The sequence below is a fragment of the Nicotiana tabacum genome, chromosome 22 (genome assembly GCF_000715075.1).
Source record: "Nicotiana tabacum cultivar K326 chromosome 22, ASM71507v2, whole genome shotgun sequence".
Taxonomy (NCBI): Eukaryota; Viridiplantae; Streptophyta; class Magnoliopsida; order Solanales; family Solanaceae; genus Nicotiana; species Nicotiana tabacum.
Window position 1 is genome coordinate 205,805,890 of NC_134101.1, and position 10,243 is coordinate 205,816,132.

At 36.8% G+C, this 10,243-nt stretch overlaps 1 long non-coding RNA gene across 1 annotated transcript; it reads right to left on the reverse strand.

Moving 5' to 3' along the window:
- Nucleotides 1-4,090: 4,090 nt before the first annotated feature.
- On the reverse strand, nt 4,091-6,082 carry LOC107785801 (uncharacterized). The gene is made up of 2 exons (XR_001647967.2): nt 5,275-6,082; nt 4,091-4,405 (listed from the first exon to the last, which is right to left on the reverse strand). It is a non-coding gene; the product is annotated as an uncharacterized LOC107785801 (long non-coding RNA).
- Nucleotides 6,083-10,243: the final 4,161 nt, after the last annotated feature.

The following is a 10,243-nucleotide window of genomic DNA, read 5'->3' on the forward strand; positions in this document are numbered from 1 at the left end:
CATGATATTTGGTAAAGCAATGTTGAAATCGTACTCTACTGGGCAGGGTTCCTCTGCCGGCTGTGCCTCGTTAGATCCGATTCCACTAAAGGTTCCTCGAGGATGTTGCCCTATTTCCCTACCGTTGCGAGGTAGGCTGCATCTTGTGGCGTTCCTCCTATTCGCGGTGCATGGATGGTACCTCCATCTGTTTGGCATTAGTTTCTTTGCTGGGAGCCTTCTTGGGTATAGAGGCTCCTGGATGGTTGTCCATGGCCCTAATTCGTGGCCGGTGCCGGGTACGGGCATCCGACCAGGTCTCGGCTGGGTATCTGATTAAGTTTTGTTTTAAATGACCTGGAGTCATCGGGCATGCTTCGTTTAAACTTTGGGCAAAGGCCTGGGCTGCCCAGTCATCCGAAATCGGGAGCGATCTCATTCATCCTATCAGGGAATGAGGTGCGACTTCGTGTGGTGTTTCACACTCTCTTTGTTTGGCCTCAGATGTGTCGGGCTCTTCCGTTACTACTTCGATGGCATCAGTGTGTGCTCCTACGGAGGGATCTGCTGATATGGTAAGTAGTTTGTGAGGTCAGGCGCTAGGCTGCGGTGCCACATCATGGTTTCTTTCGAGAGTGTTTCCCGAACTTTTTCAATGAGACGGGATCAAACTCATCATCTTGAAGGTCGCTACCTTTTTCCGCGCATGTGTAAGCAGTGGTGCACTCATCGTGATCCGAGGTCCTGTCGTACCTAGGGAGTTTCGTCGTTCCGAATTTTCGTGAAGCAGGTTCTGGGACCGCTTCCACGGGAGATAACTGTTGCATGAACCTCCACAAACCGGACACGATTCTCTTGGAGAGATCCTCCAGCGTCTTCGTTGTGGCAGGGTCTGTTATCAATTCTGTTGTTGCTTGATCTTTTGGGTACTCATTCGGCGCAGGGAGCTGTTTCCGGCGCTACTGTGCTAGGGATCCCCGGATGGCGCTACAACTAAGCGATAGCCAACTGCTGTGCCTGCAATATTTCAAAAATGTCATGAAGACTAACTACCTATGTTTCCTGAGCCGGGGTTTGTTGGGCTTCTTATTGGTCGATATGTTAAATGCTCCCATCGGTGCGCGAGGCCTCATCGACCTGTTGTGCGCCTCGCGAACCTGCGTCCGCTGGAATTAGCCTAGATGCATTATCGGGGTTCTGCGGCGTCGTGCCAACCACTGGAACAGCCTCACCATTTCCGCCGTGATTTTTGGGGTAGTCATTCTCAACTCTGTTTACCGAGCCAGATATTTTGACCTGAAATCAAGAGATCTTTGGACAAGAAAAAATGTGAAAGATAGCATGCGTTAGTGCAATGGAGCTAGCAAGAAAATAATCACTATTATTATTAGCCCCACAGTGGGCGCCAAACTGTTTTCCGTGAAAATGGTAACAACAATTAAATTTATAAATGGGATTCTAAAAATACATGATCTATTCACAAGTTAGTTGTTAGAGCAATTGATGCTAATAATATGGAGTTTAATAATGAAATGTAAGCTAAAATGAGATAGTAATCGAACCGAAGGGCCTGCTGCCGGGTGTAAGTCTGGTCGATGGGGGACCTCAGAGTCGAGTTCGAGCTATCGAGGATAATCGGAAATGGGATAACAACTAAGTATATAATCAAACAAGGCTATTTACAGCCAATACTGAGCTATATAAGGAAGAGCAAGTAAGAGAACGATAGATATAAGGTGGCATCGGGCCAGTGAGAACAAGCAAGTTAGAAAGAAGAAAGAGAGAGATATTATTGCATTTGTGGAGAAAATGGAGCAACATCAGCCCTTTACAAAGTAGGGTGAGTCCCCTTTATATAGGAGGGGAACTCAGCTACGAGTACGTGGGCATTAATTACAAAGTTTGGAGATGGGATGGCTTGATGCGATGCCTCAGCATAGGCTCTGGTTAGGCCGCCCCTGTCAGACTCAACCGTGTGCCTTGGGAGCTTCCCCCTCTGTCCTGGCTTCGATATCTGTCTTTTTGAGTCGGGCCTCGATGATCCCCGAGGTCGGGAACTCGACCGTGGCTTCCTATCCTTGGGGTCTCGAGGTATTCTTGCGAAATGACTTGAGAGAGAGAAATCAAATCCTCTAATTTCAACGCGTACATGTATCACTATCTACAAAGGAAGCTGAATAAGTGGCTCTCGCATCAGCAGCATAATAAGTTTTTTGGTTGAAAATGTTCTTGGAACACTTGTTGGATATTGTAAGAAATATTGAACAAGTGTAAGTCTACTATATCAATGAAGCTGCAATAACCTCTACCAAGGACCCTAAGTTTCATTATAAAACCAAACACATAAATATGCGAAAGACATGGTTAGACGCAAGGTAGTGAATGTGAAGTATGTGTCTACAAAAAAATATGTTAGTAGATCTATTGACCAAGCCTTTGTCTAGAGATCGAGACATATTAGGTCTCAAGGCTTGCGTAGACTCTGCGTTACTTTATTTCATTATTTATTTTCCCGTGTTCACAAAACTGATATTCTTTGATTATCAGTAAAGCTTATTTTCATACATACATATTTATATTGTTGAATGTTATGTGCATTCTTTGTTCCTACATTTTTTTATAAGTATGTTAGGTAGAAAAGAGGTTGGCCTTTCACACAGGCAACCACCTCCTTATATTAGTGATGTGAGGAGATGAGACATGAATTTAAGAAAAATTATCAAAAGGATAATTTGAGAGCTATTCACTTAAAATCAGAATGTTACTTAAACAATGACATAAGGTCATTAGGGTGAAAAATGTTCACCTAGTCTACTCTGTGAGCCAGATATGAGTTAAATATGATATTTTAGATTAAGAAACTCAAATTTAGATACTTATAGTGTCCAAATATCACTTGTACAAATTCTTTATCAGATAAACACATAAGCTCTTTGGAAAAAGGGAGAAAATGCTATAGCACGTGTTTTATACCATGTGTGCTAATATTGACTAATTGGGTTAATATAAGTCCACTCGCAACTAATTGTTGTGTGAGACCTAGAGCTTTTATGAAGGCTCAAGATTTTTACCCTCAAGGACTCTAATTAGATACTTGAGACTTAGTGTGATATAAGCTATCTTAGTGAGTTTCCAAAGGAACCTGAACACAGTTTTGGTCTAAGGGAGAATATCTAGAAAAGCAGTCAAACTAATGTTGAAGGGATTATGAGAAGAGGAAGATTATTGATGGAATTTCATTTATTTGTGTTCACTGGTGCACTAGATATAAATTATGAGTCAAGATTGTGAATACAAGAAATAATGATATATGAGATTTTGAGATTATATCAAATGTGATTCATATGATCTAGGGTACTGTATACTTTATGATCTACTTGTAGGTTTGTACTTGACAAGATGTTATATACTCCTAACAGATGTATAACACTTAGGTCTCACAATATGTTGGTCGCATGGTCTACTTCCCTGTATGCATGATGTTATACCTCATTTTAACACGGGTCAAATTAAAGTATAACATATTGGTAATTGAGGTTTAATTAATTAAAGAGAATCGCCACCTAATTATTTTAAAGGTGAATTAGAACACCTATTATAGCTAAGTAATGCTTAAAATTAAATCTGTTTTTACGGTCTGCTTAACCTTAAAAATTCTAGGTAAGGGTTCTAGTTAATCCTATAGGGAAGGTTGTTAAAGCACCCTATATGATCCGTTAATTACGGTTAACCGGTCAAACTTAGGTTAATTAAAGCTAAGACCAAATATAAGTAATAAAAGGATTAGTATATAATTAAGAAGAATCTGACTTACGATTTTGGAAAACGGTCGAAATTACCTTTCGAAAACAAGTTTTACAAAGAAGTCATTTGCTGCTAACAAGTTTTTAAATCTAAACTTATAGGTGTTAAAGAAAGTATAAGAGTGGAATTTCAAGAACGTCCCTGGTTTAAGATGCTATCTCCAAAATTAAGTACCTTATAAGAAAACATTAGTATAGTAAAATGTTATTAATTAAGCTATTATTTTAAATAGTCCTTAAAATAGGCGTGGTATTCCTAGTGATAAAATAAGTACGATACTCATAAATAAGGTGAGAATACTAAGTGATTAAATAAAACTCAGCTATTTCTTATATAATAATAATAGGCTCCAACATAAAATTTTAAAAATTAAGAAAACACAAAAAAAGCAAATCGAAAATTACAAATATTAAGATAAAATAAGTGGTAGGAACAAAAAGAAGGACGTCATAGGCGCCCCCAAGCGTTTCGCTTGTTTTTCTGCTATCCAGTACATTCTAAGGATATATGTCGTGTATTGACTCTATCTGGTGGTGATGAGACTCCATCTTTACGAGTCTCGAAGACTCCATATGCGGGTATTGGAGTCTAGCATTAAGACTCCATTATGCTTCAAAGTGTACTTGTAAAGGAAGAGAGAAATAAAAAATTAGCAAAATAACGTACGAGTTCAATTAACATATGCAAGGATAAGAAGGATTAGAGAGTGGAACTTGATTCTTAACAATATATCAAGAATAAAATATGCAAAGCCGTCCTAGTGTCAAATTGTTTTATGAAATTCTAGCCATACTTCTTGTCATTAGACAAACACACAACTATAGGAAAGATAAATATTTCCAGCTATTTATTTAGACTAGTAGCAAAAACTCTCAAATGACAAAAATATAAACTTCCAGTGATAATCACACAGCAACATGAACACATTTCATCAAGACGTAAATTTTATTTTAACAAAGTCATCGACATTTTTAAATCCAAATACTAACTAGTACAAAGAAATAGGCACAAAAGTTCTATAACTATGTTTCCTAAAGAAAGAATTTTGGATACCTAATACTAAAGTAAATCAAGTCTTCTCTTAACAGTGTGCATTTAAATAAATCTATTCTTAAACAAATTTTTTGAAATTTTAAACACGATATTTAGGAAAAAGGTCTTGAATCACAATGGCAAATAAATCTATTGCAGGGCAACTAGCTCATGATAAAATCCTTCTTAAAATTATGGCATCTAATAGAGAAGTATGCAAAAGGAAAAAAGTATTTTCATGTGAGCATTTCATCAAATATATGTCGGGCATGCTTTTAACAATACACACCAGAACATAATCTCCTTACAGGATTACTGCTAACAACTTTAGTCACAGATCATTCCCTTAAACAAACATGTACATAAAAGCTTAATAGAAGCTAACAATCCTCGCAACAAACACGCATCAGACATCAAAAAAACAGAATCAAAACGAGAGTGATAGGAGAAGATACGAACCTTTTACAAGACAGCAAACTGAGACGGGTCTTAGATGCAATATCGAACTCCGACCTCGAACTCGCTACCTTAGACGATTGTTAGTCACCGGAATAAGCAAATAAACCATTGTAATGGCTAAAAATACAAAGAGAGCTAGAGAACTTTGTTTTTTAATTAGAGGAAAGGAAATGCACTAACAGAGGTGGCTGAAAACTCTCGACTTTAGGGTGAAAGTGGGCGGCTCTAGGGCTTAAGGTTAAAGAAGGGGGCCGAAGCTTGTGGGTTTAAAGAGAGGTGCAACAGCTCCAAAAGCTCTTTTTCCAGTATATTTCAAATGCAAGTATTTATAGGTGAAGAAGTAGGGTTCATGGGCGGGATTTTTACCTCTAACGTTTGAAATTAAGAGCGTGAGGTTTCGAACAGTAAAATACGTTCATAATTTAATGAGCGATATTTGAGTAAATTTGTTTCAGATTTGCTTGAGACTTTGAGCAGATTTGTTTCAAATTAATACCCAAAATGGTTGGGATGTTGTGCAGCAAGAAAAAGAAAAAATGGAGAAACTCCATGTGAGCAAAGAGAGAAAAGATTCCAATTTAGACTTCTTGGCACTAGATTTGAGGCGAGAATTCATTGTAATTAAATGAAAATTTGAAATCCAAAAGAGATATACTTTAGTGATTTTGAATTTCAAAAAAAAATTGAAACGGTAGTGCTACCGTTCTACCGAAGCTTCACCAAATGGTGTGACATAATATCTGCAATAGAAATTCAAAGTAGGCAATATATAATGTTAATTGAAAAGACGGCAATGTGATTTGGAAAGTCAAAAAGTTTTTATGAGGAAAGAGATAGCTTTACACGTGAAAAGAGAGAGGGGCTATTCTTTTGGCTATATCTGAATAGGGGTACAAAAGTAATTTGCGCTAAAAAAATAATCTAGAACCAAAGAGTTGGTCATTTGATCATTCAGCAGATTGGATAGAATTGGTGGATCATTTGGAGTAATTTGGTCCTGTAGAATTAGTAGAAAATATTGGACTATTAACTAGGCCAATTTCCTTTCTTCCTTCCAAATTCTTTGGGCTTCTAATAGTCAACAATAATATTATAAAAAAAATAACTAACTTATTTATTATACCTATTCGCAATTACTCATGTTTAAATAAAATATTAATCGTAAGATACTACCATATTTATTAAATATAACTTCATAATAATTAAAAGTTATTGCAAAAAATATTTTCACTAGTGATATAAATGAAATAAAAATGCTTTTCGTGAAATGTAACAATAAATACGATTAAGGTATGAATGATAAAGACGATAGCTATAGAATTATTATTATTATTATTATTATTATTATTATTATTATTATTATTATTATTATTATTATTATTATTATTATTATTATTATTATTATTAATAGCTATAATAGTTTTAATAATAATAACAAATAGGCATAGTTTGTGTAAATAATATAGTAGAATAACTACCTTATATTATTAGTGATATTAGAAGCTTAAAGAAATAATTTGGAAGGAAGGAGGGACAAAATTGGATGTCAACATCTGCCCCTCTTTGACCTGAGACGATCAAAGAGTGTTCGAGCAAAGAATATTGACTTAGTAGCCAATTTTGTTACGACCATCAAGGTTGGAATGGGACAAAGGAGACGTAAAAAAAATGATTGCGGTCGAACTTCGGTTCCGAGTTGCCTACATATCTCGCGTTTCACGAGAATTAGGTCATATGTAGTTCAAGACTTATGGCACCCTAGAGTAGGACTCGACTATTGATGTAGATCTAAAAATGTTACCCCAGTGTCGAATAATAGAGATATTGGGTACCATGATTGAAAGAAAGATGTTTGAAATAAGAATTTAATTATGAATTTTGACAGTCGAGCCGAACGGAGTTCGAAGTAGATCCTTGACCTTTGTTGGAGAGTTTGGTATTCCTCTCCAACAAATTGTCCCAGTTCACTGCTAAGATATAATTTCACGTTGCGCTATATTTCCTGCAAAGCTTAACAATGCTGAAAAAATTCGTTAGGAAATAAGATGCAATATGCCCAAAAAGTAATCTTATGAAAATAATATTTAGGCGTCAATTCGTAAGAAATGCGAATTTATTGTGCAAATATATAAAAATATAATTTTATGGTGACATATTTCATGGTCGGCAACGGCACATGAAAATTAATTTATAAAGATAAATGCATTTGAAAATGATTTATGAAAGATATATTTTGGCAATGCTTATGCAAGCGGGACCACTCGGGTCGAAATAAATTAAAAGTCCTTTTGAGGAAGGATTAACTTCAATATCCTATTTGAGGGAGGATTGACCTGATACATCCTATTTGAGGCCGAAAGACCCGATATATCCTATTTGAGGGTGGATAGACCCGATATATCCTATTTGAGGGTGGATGGACCTGATATATCCTATTTGTGGGCGGATAAACCCAATATGTCATATTTGAATATGGACAAGCCTGACATGTAGTGCTTGATTTGTAATTATAAAGATTAATATGATGCGGTGCAAAGAGCTTGATATGGTACATAAAGCTTGATCAGGTGCCAGAATTATAATAACAATATTCAGGGTGCGATGCAAAGAGCTTGATGCAGTAGCGAATATCCTTGGTGCGGAGAGCTTGATGCAGTGCCTTTACAGAAGAAAATATTTAAAGAGCGGTGCCAATAAATTAGAAATCTGCATGTTGAAGTTTATTATTAGTAAATTCCTGCACTCAAATAAAATTATGAGTTTCAAAACATAATTTGCGATAACTTTTCTTGATCGCCATGTTGCACCATATTTTCTTCAAGGCAAATTCGTCAGAAGATATTGAAATGCAATGTGCTGTAAAATAATCTTATGAAAATGATACCTTTTGGGAGTTTACTTATACAATGCGGCCTAGTCGGCCAAAATGATTTGATAAAAATAACTTTATGCCAATGATGATTTTCAACAATAACATGCAGTTTATAAATGTGCTTTGCAATGATTTATAATAATAACGCATTTCAGTAATGACAACATGACCATCTAGGTTGAAATAAATTAATGAGAAGCATGTGAATATATGCTAAAGTGTCCTGTTGTTGAGGCGGACAACCTTAATATCCTATTATCAGGTGGACTACCTCATGTCCTATAATCATGCGGACTACCTCATGTCCTATTATCAGGCGGACTACCTCATGTCTTATTATCAGGCGGACTACCTCATGTCCTATTATCAGGCGGACTACCTCATGTCTTATTATCAGGCGGACGACCTAATATCCTATTAATCAGGTGGACTACCTCATGTCCTATTATCAGGCGGACTACCTTATGTCCTACAACCTTATGTCCTATTATCAGGTGGACTACCTTATGTCCTATTATCAGGTGGACAACCTCATGTCCTATTATCAGGCGGACTACCTTATGTCCGCTTGATTTACATTAGTGCGGTGCAGAAGCTTGGTGCGATGCTTGATTTGTAACTGTATAATGTCGTGCAAAGAGCTTGGCATGGTTACTTCGAAGTAACATATACTGACGGTGCAATGCAAAGAGCTTTGTGCAATGATTTTGTAATAGCAAATGGTACGATGCAGAGAGCTTGATGAAATGCCTTTGTAGTAGTGAATATTCCTGGTGCATTGCTAACAATCGTTGGATCTTCATACTGAAGCTTTGCAATTAATAAATTCCTACACTCAAAGAAAATTTATAAGTTTCAAAGTTTGATTTGCGCTTGCTTGGCTTCATCCTTTGCTTTGCATGAACTTTGCGACTTTTGACTTGATGATGAGCTTTGCGATAGTATGTAATGTTTGATAATAGCTAAAAAATGCCCCTGCATTACTCAAAGCAAATTCGTTAGTATAAAATAAAGTGGTTGCCTTGCATTGAACGTTAAAGTTTGGCTTTGAATCTGCAACTTGTTGCTATGGCATTCTGGAATTTGCTGTTGCACTTGTAATAAATATGTAGCTCGAGATTTCATTTTCTTCTTTGCCGAATGATGAGGATCCTTCTGCAACATCTGCTCCGATTTTGGCTTTTGGGGTAAATAGGATTTTTATTATGATGAGACCGAACCCATAAGGCTGTCTACGTATCCCCTCTTAAATGAGAATCAGGTTAAAACGTAATTCATTACAAAAGCAAGGCATGATTAAAAAAATAGCTACTCATATTATGATAGTTACAAAATGATAATGCCAGCAATGCAAGGTGAACTAGTCCAAACGACGTTTTTTCTTCGGATGCCCAACCACGCTCGGTGTATTGCTTGTGCTGCTGCTAATTGCATTTGAGATATTTGTTCCAACTGGTAGGTGCACTCGCAGTTTGTTAGCATCAATTAAATTCTGAATCTTATGTTTTAATGCTAGGCATTCTTCTGTATCATGACTTTGAGCATTTGAATAATAAGCACAATACTTTGACGGGTCGAATAATGGATGAAAAGGGTCAAAATCCTTAATTTTATTGGTTGCATAATTCTTGAGGCATTCAATCGAGAGAATATGCTAGAGATTGGTTCACTCAGAGGTGTGAAGTCACGGGGCTTCCTTTTCTTGGATTGGTGAGAAGCGACTTGTGCTTGATGATGTTGATGGTGAATGCTTTGTTGGCGAGGAGGCTGGAGATGCATGTTACGGGCATTAGAGATGGCATAATTTTGCAAGAGCTGGTGATCATGATGGCATTGTGGTTGATGCATAGTCATGGTAACTGAGGCATTTTCCTTCTCTTTACCTTTCCAGCTTTCTAGCATCTCTAGTTTTAAAGCATGATTGATAGTTTGCATGCTAACCTTTCCTTCTTTGATGCGGCTTTCAAGGAAGTCCCCGACTCTAATCAAGTCTGAGAAATTGCGTACGTTTGCAGTAGCCAGCTTTTCATAATATATGTCATTTTGAATGTCAATGAAGATTGAAATTAATTCTTTCTCGGATAGTGGAGGGTGCAC